This window comes from Ambystoma mexicanum, chromosome 1q, assembly GCF_040938575.1.
Source record: "Ambystoma mexicanum isolate Mex_15411 chromosome 1q, UKY_AmexF1_1, whole genome shotgun sequence".
Classification (NCBI taxonomy): Eukaryota; Metazoa; Chordata; class Amphibia; order Caudata; family Ambystomatidae; genus Ambystoma; species Ambystoma mexicanum.
Window position 1 is genome coordinate 64,968,494 of NC_090922.1, and position 13,567 is coordinate 64,982,060.

Consider the following 13,567-nt stretch of genomic DNA (forward strand, 5'->3'; position numbering starts at 1 on the left):
GCTGCTCCCAGGTGCATTCTGGGAGTCGCGTCCCTGAAACAGAAAAGGGAGCACACTAGCCAGAAACAGTACTGGGAGGCATTGTATGTCAGAGTGGCACCAACATTAACAAGAATGGGGTCTGGCATGGATTCACATGTTCATGAATATTCCCTGTCAGGCTGGGAATCCTTGGTAAACAGAAAAAAACGGTTTCACTTTCATTTAAAAACTGTATTTCACCTCTAAACCAATCACTGTGCTCTGGGTCATACTGCCCCCATCAAATAACAGTCCTCTCCCTAAACCCCTCCTCTGGCAGCCATCGTCAAATTTTTACTGCACGCTTCAGTGTTCGGAATCCTTGAGTTTGCTCTCCAAGCTATTTGTATGTTTTTTCGACAGAAAAAGTTCTATTTTTGATTCAAAGAAGCCCATGTGCTCTTTTCTTCATCTGCCGACAGCTGGCATCCGTTGTCGGTGAAGTTCTGTGCCATCGAGGATTCTGCAAGGCCTCTTGGGCCTACTTCGCGCCCTCCGACCATGACATAGGAGAAGACTGAGGGAAGGTCCCTCTTCAAGCCCTGCACCAAATGCAGGCTACAGAATGTTTGTGGAGTCCGAAGAGCAGTCTTCCAAGACCCTCAAGACCCCCATGGGGGGATAAAAAGGGGCGGGGGTGAGGAGGCACCAAAACAACTCTCCCAGGCCATCGCCCAAACCATGGAGGTCTCGTCCGCGGACGACGAAGATCAAGAGTGCTTACATATGGTCCTGAAGAAGAGGACGGCGACGCAGGCCCAGTTTTCCTGTTCTGCCTTCTCGCCTGAGGGACATTTCCTTGGATATTCTGCCGATTCTACACACCTTGGTGTCAGAGATCCAGATGAGGATGCCTCCGGTTCTGGTATCTGTGGTCCCCCAGGTCCCAGATCAGCCTCCGGCAAAGAAGAGGAAGCATCCAACGCCCCCTTTTCAACCTCCTCCACCAGCAGACACGCGTATGGGAACGGATATGGCCATGACGACGGATGGTGACGAAGACATTGTCGCAGCGGACGGTGAATCGCCACATTTGGATGCTCCACATGGGGTGTTCCCACCAGATGAGATGGGATCGTTCGACTCGATGATCACCAGCGCCTCCAAGCTATTCCAGATGGTGCCCGAGGAAACCAATAGGGAGGGCTTCTTGTATCAAAGGCACAAGGCCAAGAGGAAGACTATCGTGGCAGTGCCTTTTCTGGACGAGGTTTGGGAGGAGGGCCTGGCCTTCCTGAACGACCCTTGCACGGCTCCAGCCAAACTGGATAGGCTGGAGAAGAAATATAGGGTGCCGGACTCTGCTCCCAAGTGCCTGAGGTCACAGCCATCATCGGATTCGGTGGTGTCGGCAACCGAGAGGAAACGGATGCCATGGGAAAGAAGGTGATTTACACCACAGCATCCACTATTCCACTATAAACGCGGCCAATGCACTGGTGATCCTGGCCAGGTACAAGAGGGAATTGTGGTAAAAGCTGGGGACGATCCTGGAGTTCCTCCCTGACGATAAGAAGATGGAGGCCATCGCTCTTTTCCAGGAAGGTGAAGTGGCGTTGGATCACGCCATTACAGTGGCATTGGATGCCGACGACGCAGGGTTCCGCCAAATGGGGAACAGTGTCTGCCTTCGACATGGTTGGATGAAAGCCACACATTTCCATCAGGAGGTCCAAACGAAGGTGCTGGAAATGCCATTCTACAGAGAGAATTGTTTGGGAAGGTCATCGAGTCCTTCCAGGCCATCAAGATGGATACGGAAACGACCCATTCCCGAGCCACTCTCCAAAAGCACCACTTGTCTTCTTTTCTCTCCTCCAGGGGAAAGTCAAGCAGGTCTTCAAAGGATTCTCCATGTCCTACTGACAGCCTTCCAGATCCTCAACGCAAGAAGCCTACAGAGGTCGTTCCCAGACCTACGTTAGCAGAGGACAGCGTCGCCGTCGCCCGCAGGGCAGGACACCAGTGCCGAAGCAAGCCTGAACCGACTGGGGTGCCGGGCCCCCACTCATGCACCCCAGGGGTAGGGGGAGCGGCTGATGAGTTTAGTCAGCGAATGGAGAAAGATCACCACCGACAGATGGGTGCTAGACGCTCTTGCCCAAGGACACACCCTGGACTTACAATGCAGGTGTCCGCGGATCCCTCCGGTTACCCGTCTGTAGCAGCACATCCCTCAACTTCTGGAAGATGTACGAGCCATGCTGCAAAAAGGGGCGATAGAGCTGGTTCTTCAATGGCTCTAGGGCTCCAGAGTCTATTCCAGATACTTTCTAGTCAGAAATAAGACAGGGGGCTGGAGGCCCATCCTAGACCTACAACGTCTGAACAAATACCTAAAGTCCAAAAAGTTCAAGATGGTCACATTTGCAACATGTGTCCGGCCAACTGGCAAAAGGAGACTTCTTGACGTTGTCGGACCTGGTGGATGCCTACTTCCACGTCCCCATTCTCAAGTAACTTTGGAAGTTTCTACGTTTCGTGGTGCAGGGACAGCACTATCAGTTCAAGGCCCTACCTTTTGGCTTAAAGTCAGCCCCTAGAGTGTTCATGAAATGCCTGGGACCAGTGGCAGCCCATCTGTCTACAAGGAATACACGTATTCCCGTACCTGGAAGACTGGCTGATCCCCGCCCGTTTGAGGGAGCTGGCCGACGGGGACACCAAGACGACCGTCAGGCTATTGACAGGTCTGGGATTCTCCGTCAACTATCCGAAGTCCTGCTTAACGCCAATGCAGAACCCGCTGTTCCTAGGTGCCAGACTCAATACAGTGTCTTGCGTGGCGTCTCCCTCGGAGGAGAGGCTAGCAGCCATTCAAGGAAAGGTGGAACGGCTGTCGGCGAAGACTGCCATGGTGCAGGTCATCAAGTTGTTACTGGGCATGATGTCATCCTACATCTACCTCGTCGTCTCTGCAGGTTGCAGATGCGACCCCTACAGGAATTTCTGGACGCCCGCTGGATTCGGGTGTCAAGAAGCTTCACGGACACAATCCCTCTCAACGAAGAGTTCCATCAGGCGATAGGATGGTGGGGTGTCAGCTCCAACATCGGCCAAGGCACGGGATTTCAAAACCCCCATACCAGGAGACTGTCACCATGGACGCCTCCCTGGAAGGTTGGGGAGCGCACACTGGAGGTCTGCATGCCAGAGGCCTGTTGCTGCCGGAGGAGAAGGATCTTCATATCAACATCCTGGAGCTACAGGCAGTGTTCTGGGCCCTCAAGTCGTTCCTACCGTCTCTGAAAGGCAAGGTGGTGAGGATCTTCAGACCACACCATCACCATGTTTTACATCGGGAAGCATGGGGGCACTTGATCCCCGATGCTATCCAAAGAAGCGCAAGACCTGGGCCATCGGACAGGGGATGTTCCTCGTCCCTTTCCACTGGCGGGAGTCAAGAACACCATCACAGACTTCCTCAGCAGGGAACTGCACTCCTGCTACGAGTGGGAGCTTCGTCAGGATCAGGTGGACCGCCTATTCGTCAAATGGGTCAGACCCCAGATTGAGATGTTTGCGACGGCAGCAAACTCCAGTGCCAAAAGTTTGACAGCAGATTCCACCAGCTGAGGAGCCTGGGGGACGCATTCTCCTTCCCATGGGAAGGGCTGTTCTGTTTCTGTACCTGTTTCCTTTGTTCCCTCTCCTGCTATGAGTCGTCAACACACTCAGACAGTGTCAATGCAAGATGATGCTCATCGCCCCCCGATACTTGCTTTCCTTGGCCAAGGCCGGACTGGCGCACGCCTCCATCAAGGTACATCTGGCGGCTATCTCCCGCTACCAGGTCCCCAGGAAGATCTTCACTTTGGTCCCACCGTCTCATCAAGGAATTTCTCAAAGGACTTTTTCGATCTTTCCCGCCGGTGAAGGCTCCGGCCCTGGCGTGGGAACTCAACATGGTTCTGACTAGGCTCATGGAGGGGCCACTTCGAGCCTATGCATCAGGTCCCACTCAAGTTTCTCTTGTGGAAAACCTCTTTCCTTGTGGCAATCACATCTGCCAGAAGGGTAGGTGAGATCCAGGCTCTATCCGGCAAGGAACCGTACTTGACTTTGCACGAATCGAGGGTGGCGCTGCGTACGCAGCCCTCTTTATTGCCAATGGTCTGTCGGAATTCCACCTCAACGAGTCTTTGGTGTTGCCTGTTTTTTTTCCCCAAAACCTTTGTCACCGGCGGAAAGGCCCTTGCACTCGCTGGACGTTGCTAGTGCCTTGAAGTTCTACGTGACACGCACAAAGAGTTTTCGGAAGACTTCACAACTGTTTGTGAACTTTGGTCCTGTGAACCATGGGAAGGCCTTGTCCAAGGCTTCCATTTGAAGGTGGCTCTTTGGCTGCATCACACACTGCCATCGGTTGGCGAACCGACCCCTGCCCGGCCGTCTGAGAGCCCACTCCACCAGAGCGATTGCTACAACAAGAGGGTTCCTGTCTTGTGTGCCCCTGATGGACATCTGCAGGGCTCCTATGTGAAGATCCACGCACACCTTCACTAAGTTCTACTGTGTCGACCGGGATTCCAGCCAAGCAGTGCTACGCAACCTGTTCGCTTGAGGTGAGCCTGTTCAGGAGGTAAGAGTTAATTGCTTCTGTTGAGCCTTGCCACATCCCATGGTTGTGTAATGTTCTACTGCCATGCATTTGTTATTCATGAGCATGTGAATCCATGCCAGACCCCATGCTGGAGAAGATTTAAGTTACTTACCTGTAACTATTGTTCTCCAGCATGGTTCTGGCATGGAATCACATGCAAACCCTCCCTCCAACCCCTCTGTGGCTCTTCTTGGACATACTGCCACTTTACGTTTTTACCAGATCTGAAGATGGCTGCCAGAGGAGGGGCTTAGGGAGAGGACTGTCATTGGATGGGGGCAGTATGACCCAGAGGGCAGTGATTGGTTTAGAGGAGAAATACAGTTTTTAAGTGAAAGTAAAACTGATTTTTACCAAGGATTCCCAGCCCGACGACTGGGAATATTCATGAGCATGTGAATCCATGTCAGACCCATAATGGGGAACAATAGTTACAGGTAAGTAACTTAAACCATAGTCTGTGTCAGAAAGTCCAAAGCAAATGTCTGTCTGTGTCCAAAACCTATACTTGCCCTCACATCTAATTGGATCCAATGTGTAGGGATGCCAGCATCAAATGAAGTGTTCAAAATAAAGTTCAGAGCTTCTTCCAGCTCTAAGGTGGCAAAGCGATTTCCCTTCCCCACGTTTCAAATAGTTCACTTTGCAAAACCTTTCAATTCTTCCAATGTCTCAAAATAACACAATATTCAAAAATAAGACAGTACCTTGAGGTCCTCCCCAGTTCCTTGGGTTTGGTTCCTTGTCACCAATTTATAAAGTTCAGTTCATCAATCTCAGTTCATGTAGGTATCCTTTATTCATTCACAGTTTGGAGTTTCCTTAGATGGGTGTATTCGGTCTGCACACAGTTGTTGGACCACACGATCAACCTATTACAGGTCACACAACCGACACACTTTACTTGGATCTATTTCATCGGTATCTTGCCACAGTTTCAGTTTCACAACAAGGCTTGACTGTGTCCTTTCAGGTGCCCTACAAGCTTTATTATCACCGGTTTTGTCAACATTCACTGACACAGTAGCTTTCTTTTGCAACACCCAACCTATGTTTACCAGTACACTCTCCTGCTAGGAAACACATCTTCTGTTATAGTTCCTTTGGCACAAGCTACCCAGTTCACTATCCTGCTAGGAAACATATTCTCTGTTCCAGCTTTCTTGATTTAAAATATCTGGCTCCCATTATAACTTCGCTCTCCCTGGACGAATCCTCACCAAACTTTTCAAAAGAAGTATATGGCCCACTCTGAATTGTATTGCAAAGTTTGGTGAGGTTTGTCCGGGGGGGGGGGCAAAGTTAAAGGGGGGATCCCAAAATGTTTTTTTTCCCCATAGACTGAATGGGGAAAAAACTTTGCTCACGCCTACAGCCCAAACCGCTGGACGGATTTTCACCATATTTGCGGCAGGAGCAGCGGCTTGGTCCCGAAAGCCTGCTTTTGTAAATTTGGTGAAAATTCGTCCAGTAGTGTTTTTAACAATGACCAAAAAGTAGGTCGCAAAAAATTAGTGACAACTTTGTCCGGTCCACGGACTCACTTCCCTGTTGGCTCCGCGGACAGTGTCCTGATTGGCTAATCGGCTTGCGTCATGTCCGCGGACATGCGGCATGTTCGCTGATTGGATGGTGAGGAGCGTGAAATGCGTTAGATTTTTGGAAACGCCCACCATCTTGAATTCGCTGACAGCGGCCGATGTCCGTGGACATCGCAGTAAAAACATATGAAAAAACACAGCATTCCACTTGTCAAACTTATCAAATAATCTCTGGGGCGGTGAAGGGTGATGAGGGGCTGCAAGAAGCAAAAAAACAGGTGTTTTTTGCCGCGAAAGTCCGCGAACAGTCCAGATGTTCACGAACAGTCCTGTGGAAGTTCGCGAACACCTTGGCATTACAGGGTTGGTGAAATGCAGTTCTTGGATGGCTTATAACTTTGGTGCCACTTAATGGACCTGCATGAAATTGTGCATGTATATTCCATGGCTGATTCTGAGTGAGTATGCGAGAATGGTGGGATTCTGTCGGGAGGGGCCAAAATTAGAGGGGGGGGGTCCCAAAATAATGTAAAGGCTTATAAATGAGCTGCCATTTGACGAATCCTCACTTAATTTGGGAAATTGATAATACATTTAGATATGAATGTTTTTCCGAAGTTTGGTAGGATTTTATGAAGAGGGGGGGTCCCAAAATATTGTATAGGCTTATAAATGTGGTGCCATTTGACAAATCTACACAAAGGTTTGCAAAAAGATAATAGATCTAGAATTAGATGTTTTCGTAAAGTCTGAATGGATTTTGTCAAGTGGGGGCTAGGTTATATGACGATTGTATGTGCATACATTTGACACTTTTGAAAAAATAAAACACGGGTGGATTTCCAGCAAACTTGCATAAGGAGTAGTGGCAAGGACCTACAAGCATGGTTTTGCAAATGTGCCTGTGTTTTATTATTTGACAAGTGTCATAATGTAGCTACAAAAAATAGCGGTATACCTTTAGTGACTGAGGGGTAGCCTGTGGCCATGGGCAGTGGCCAGGTTGTCCGGGTCATGGAATAAGGTCATGATCCGGACAATCTGGCTACTAGCCATGACCACAAGGTACAAAACATAGGATTAAAGTGGCCATGTCCACCTGGGACTGGCTTTGTGGTAAAGTTATTCGAAATTAGGATAGATTTGAAAGGGAAGAAAAAAGTGCTCGTGGTAATATGGTCATAGGGTTCTCTTTTTGCCTTCTGCAGGCTGCTATGGAAAGCGAAGAGGGGCCCTGTATGGAACCCTCACCTTCCCTTTCTTTCCATGGTGGCCCTCTGTGAAAAGGATTTTCCTTCCTTCTTCAACACCGGGACGCCACAGTCGTCCTGGTGTTGGAAGAAAAAATCCTATTTTTTAGCACCCTGGGTTCCCGCTTTGGGAACCTAGGGTGCTAATGGCCTTCATCCCCCATTTCAGGCGCTGAATGGGGGGATAATGGTCCAGAGACCTAGTTATCCACCCTCGCTTCGCTTGGGCTGATAACTTGGGCTGCTGGGCCGGTATCCACCGTTCCAGTCCCTGGAACAGAGGATGAACGCCACAATATTTCCATTAGCATAACACAACATTTTCAGTGAATTTCAAAGGTTTTTATTAGTGCAATTTAACCATAACGTCCCTTTAACAAAGCTTTTTCAGTGAATATATATATATATATATATATATATATATATATATATATATAGTTTCTGAGGCTTGTGGAATCTGCTTAGATCACATGCTGTGCATAGGCCGACATCTAGTGGAAGCTGCGGATTATTACAGTTTGTTTTTCGAAACTCGAAAATGGGCGTCGACACAGGGCGTGCCAGTAATACTATCCCTAGTGTGACGTCCACTGTACCCATGATCCCTCACGCGTCTAGGACCCTCAGATTGTTTTTTTCCGCCATACTGGTCGGAAGCATCCCGCGGAGTTCCCTGGCCTTAGCCATAATTTTGCTCAATATTGTAATATTTCACCATTTTCTCCACCCCAACGTCGAGTCACCGACCTTCGACACTCGACACCGGCGGAGAAGAAAAACAACCGTCGAGAGCTGCACGACGGAATTGGGCCTCGGAAGGCCGCTGGCCTTGGAAGGCCTCTGGCCTCGGCCCTGCAAGTAGGGACAGTGGGGGGTGGTACATACTCTACACTCTATATACAGGCATTTCTTATATATTCCTACACACACTAGCCCGCTGCCACAGGGTGCGTATGGAGGGTACCCTTTTCCAATTCTGCCCCAAGTGCAACCGCAAGTACCCTTGGGTTGACAGACACGTCACGTGCAACCTCTGCTTGCTGAGGGACCACCCCGAGGCCAACTGCAGAGCGTGTAGTCGGTTTAAACCGAAAACCCTTAAGGACCGTTAGACCAAACGTTGGGCCCACCATGCCAGGCAACAAGAGGCCATGGCAGCGGAGGGTCCCTTCAGAGATGGCAGCGACGCCGAGCTTTCGGACGGCGAGGGCAATGTGGCGTCGAGAGACAGCCAAGCGCAAGTCCCCGACCTCGGGAGGTTGTCCGGCAGGGCAGCTATTGGGAAAACCCCCGGCGACACGAGTGCTACCCACAGCACTTCCACCAAACACGCGAAGTCCCACCGAGACTCGACGCGCACGTCGAGTTCTCGGAAAGAGGCACACAGAGAAAGGTTCACCGAATTGGTGTCCTGTGGGCGTTCTCGATCTAGATCGCTGCATGACTCCAGGCAGCCATCCACTGTTGCCAAAAGTGCCTCGCTCCCTAAGGTAACGGAGGTTCGATCGTCGGAAGACAAAGCCGACCTCTATCTCCAGGCCACACTCCAGGAGTCGGCATCAGCAGACCGCGTGACGGCTGTTCCCGTGTCCCGACCGCCACACTCTAGAGATAGGGACACTACCCCCGAACCTCGACGCCAGATGTCAAAAAGCTCCGAAGGGCTGAAAACACTGGGAAAACATTCTTTCACCCACCAGGAGGGGGGAATACAGCAAAAGAAGCATTCTCAACCTTCTTCTACACCACAGAAGCAGTCAGACAGGTCACGGTCTTCTACTCCACAAAAACAGACAGACAAGTCTCAGCCTTCTGTCACTTTACCCAAGACAGCTGCACAAGGCCAATGAAGTTTTGTCCAGAGCGGCAGAACACTTCCACATTGACACTCGGGGAGCACAGGAAGAGAGGGACTTTGCCGAAGAATTAGTGGGAGAAAGGAGACCTGTTGCCCAGGTCATCCCTATCCTCAAATCTATACAAAGGAGAATAGACCCTTCCCTTGTAAATCCTAACCTCACCAGGACGGTAAACCCCAGGATCGAAAAACTATTCAGTGCAGCCCAATCAGACCCGCTGTACATAAGGGGGCATCTGAAACCGGACTTCCTGGTAGTGACAAACACCCGGAAGAGGGTGGGAACGCCCCTATCATCATCTGAAGCTCCTCCCGACAAGGAGAGCAAAAAGATTTATGGTTTGGGTAGGAATGTAGCCTCCACTTCCGCCTACCAGGCAAGGATTGCCAACTCCATGTAATAATGTCGCCACAAAAATCTCGCCATGCAAAAACATAGCTGAAAAATGGCCGTTTTTTGTGGCAACATTATTGCATGGAACATGCGGGGTACACCCCCGCAACCCCCAAACTTTTTATTTCTTTTTTTTTTTTAAATCCTTTTTTTTTTTTTTGTCCCTGTCCCCATATATATGGTCACCCCTATAATATCGCCGCAACCTTTTCCCGGCGATATTATTTACGGCGACCATATATATGGGGATAATATTACCTGATACCCCCTACTGGCGAGTTACAACTGCCACCAGTGGGAAGAAGTCGCGACACTCATTGACTCCGCCCCAGAACCCTTAAAAAGCCAGTTGGCAAGGGTTGTGTCGGAGGGAAGAGCCGTGTCCGGTTGCATCTTAAAAGCAACCTTTGATGCCGCGGATAACGCCGGCAGATTGATAGCAGAGAGCACTGTTATCAAAAGACATGCTTGGTTAAGGCAATCTGGGTTCAAACCGTAAACCCAGTCATCGTTAATAGACAAACCGGTGGAGCCTGATCTACTGTTTGGCAAGGAGGTAGAGGACGCACTAAAAAATGCCAAGGATGAGTACGAGACTCTTAAATCCCTGGGCCAATTAACCAACAAACCCCCGTATCAAAGGGGGAAGGGCAATTTTCGTCGCCCACGCGGCCAAAATTCACAGAGAGGCTCCAACTATTCCCAGGGGCAGGGTACACCATGGAACAACAACAACCAGCAGTCTACCCAGGGTTATGGCAGGGGTAACAAAAGAGGTTGTGGTAAGGGAAGAAGCAGCCCCAGTAGAGGCGGCAATACGCCTCCCCCAAAACAGTGACGTTCCGTTCAGGGTCCCTTCTCATGCATCCCCAGTCGGGGAACGCATTTCCAACTTCCAAGCTTGGGAAGGGATCACATCAGACAGGTGGGTGCTGTCCACAATGTTCGCAGGATACTGCATAGAACTGTTAGAACGTCCCCGAAACCACCCTCCACGACAAAAAGTACACTCATTAGACAACCAGAAGATCCTCCTCGAAGAGATCGCCAATCTTCTAGCAAAGGACGCGATAGAACTCGTCCCGGGACACCAGGTAAACGAGGGTATTTATTCAACTTACTTCCTTGTGCCAAAAAAAGATTTGACAATGCGCCCAGTATTGGATTTATGGCCTGCAAACAAGTATGTCAAGCCCCAAAAGTTTCGCATGACTACTCTCCAAGAGGTTATCCCCCTCCTAAAAAAGGGGGATTACATGGCAACATTGGACATGAAAGATGCCTATTTTCATATTTCCATGTTCCCAGCGCACAGAAGATACTTGCGCTTCAAGGTGGACAGTCCACACTACCAGTTCAAGGTACTGCCCTTCGGGATAGCCTCGACTCCAAGGGTATTCACCAAGGTACTGGCGGTGGCGGCGGCACACCTACGCAGGGAGGCAATCCCAGTGTACCCTTACCTGGACGACTGGCTCATGATGGGGGAGACCCCAGTAATTTGCAGAACAAACATTCATAGAACGATCAACCTCCTCTTCGAATTAGGTTTCTCCATAAACGAGAAAAAGTCAAGTCTGGTGCCAAGCACCTCCAAACAGTTCCTAGGAGCTGTCCTAAACACACAAGAGGGGTTGGCCTTTCCATCAGAGGAAAGAATTTGGAATATACTGCTGAAAATTCCGCAATATCAGGCCGGTTGCCAGATAACGGTACGCAAAGCAATGCGTTTGCTGGGCATGATGGCGTCATTTATTTACCTGGTCCCCCACGCGTGCCTGCGTCCCATGCAGGAATGGTTGGCGAAACAGTGGTCTCGGGCAAGTGGTCAGTGGGACGATCTAGCGGTCGTTTCGCCAACACTTGTACAAAGCCTTCACTGGTGGACAAGAGAAAATCTGTCCAAGGGGAAACCCTTTTACGATCCCGAGATACAGGCGGTAGTCACAACGGATGCATGCCTGTCAGGGTAGGGAGCACACCATCTCACCACACAGCTCAGGGTCTCTGGTCTCACTCGGTGGCCAAGAATCATATCCACCTGCTAGAGCTTCTGGCAGTATTCAGAGCGCTCCAAGCGTTCGAGCCCTACCTGTTGAACCTGTCAGTGCAGATCCAGACGGACAGCACTACAGCCATGTTTTATCTGAACAAGCAAGGGGGGACTCGTTCGCTAAATCTGTCCAAGCTTGCCCAGAAAATTTGGATATGGGCACTCAGACGGAACATCTTCCTGTCATCTCAACATGTTCCAGAGGATCTCAATTCTCTGGCGGGCGCCTTGAGCAGAGATCCCCTCCCAGAGGAACACGAATGGTGTCTACACAGAGAAATCGTAGAAGATATCTTCTCTCAGTGGGGTTTCCCCACTATAGACATATTCGCCACAAGCGAAAACAGACAGTGCCCAGGATTCGCATCCAGGTTCCCCCAGCCGGGCTCCCAGGGGAATGCCCTGTGGATGAACTGGTCAGGGATGTTTGCGTACGCTTTTCCACCAACTCCTCTCATCAGGAAGGTGGTGAACAAGATGAACAGAGAATCGATGACGCTCGTCCTAGTTGCTCCCATGTGGGCGAGACAACCGTGGTTCTCACACTTACGCAGACTAGCGGTGTGTGACCCCATCAAACTCCCGGGCTGGCACAACCTACTGTCCCAGCACCAAGGTCAGAAAGTGCATCCTCAACCCAACTCAATGAACCTGGCAGCATGGCTCCTGAGGTCATAGAGTTTGGATATCTCAATTTACCGCAGAGATGTATGGACATCCTAAGAGAATCTAGGAAGCCAAACACGAGGCACTGCTACTTTGACAAATGGAAAAGATTAGTTATCTGGTGCCAGAATAAGCAAATCAACCCAGTTGATTACGCTCCTTCCACAATTATCACATACATGCTCCACCTGCTGGACGCAGGGTTGGTTTTTAATTCACTGAAGGTACACCTGGCAGCTCTGTCAGCATACACCACCTCCCATAACAAGGTTTCGTGGTGGAAAGTACCAGTGGTTAAAGCCTTCATGGAAGGAGTAAAGAGACTTCACCCTCCAATGTCTAACCCACCACCAGGATGGGACCTTAATGTGGTGCTATCTAAACTCATGGGCCCCCCATTCGAGCCCATGCATAAAAGCAGTCTCAAACACCTGACTTATAAGACGGCCTTCTTAGTAGCAATTACATCTATAAGAAGGGTCAGTGAAATTCAGGCTCTCAGTGCAGGATCCTTTCTTTACGGTTCATAAAGATAAACTGGTTTTACGTACACACCCTAGGTTCTCACCTAAGTTTATTTCTAAATTCAACGTGAACCAGTCCATCGAGCTTCCGGCTTTCTTCCAAGACCCTCAAAGCTCGGCTGAGGTGAAACTACACACCCTAGATGTGCGTAAGGCGGTCCTATACTATGTAAACAAAACCAGACCGCTAAGGTAAACAGACCAACTGTTTGTCTCTGTAGCTACAGGCAAAGAGGGAGATCGGGTCTCTAAAGGTGCCATCTCTAAGTGGATTGTTAACTGTATCCAGCTGTATTACTCCCTTTCTGAAAAAACTTTGCCTTTCACGCCAAGAGCCCACTCTACAAGAGGCATCGGGGCCACTCTGGCTTTCATCGCAAATGTAGCCCTTGACACCATTTGCAAAGCAGCTACTTGGAGCTCTATTCACACCTTTCCTCAGCACTACTGCATTGACACCTATTCTAAGACAGATACTCAAGTGGGACAAGCGGTTCTAAGACATTTATTTGCTCATGACCCTTCTCACATCCCACCTCCTTCTTCTAACACTGCTCGCTAATCTATGCACAGCATGTGATCTAAGCAGATTCCACAAGCCTCAGAAGGGATACATTACTCACCGTAATCATATTTCTGATGCTTGTATCTGCTTAG

At 49.8% G+C, this 13,567-nt stretch overlaps 1 protein-coding gene across 1 annotated transcript in view; it reads left to right on the forward strand.

Moving 5' to 3' along the window:
• TERF2 (telomeric repeat binding factor 2) overlaps positions 1-13,567 on the forward strand; it is a 498,766-nt gene that overhangs the window by 90,017 nt on the left and 395,182 nt on the right. The window lies entirely within an intron of this gene.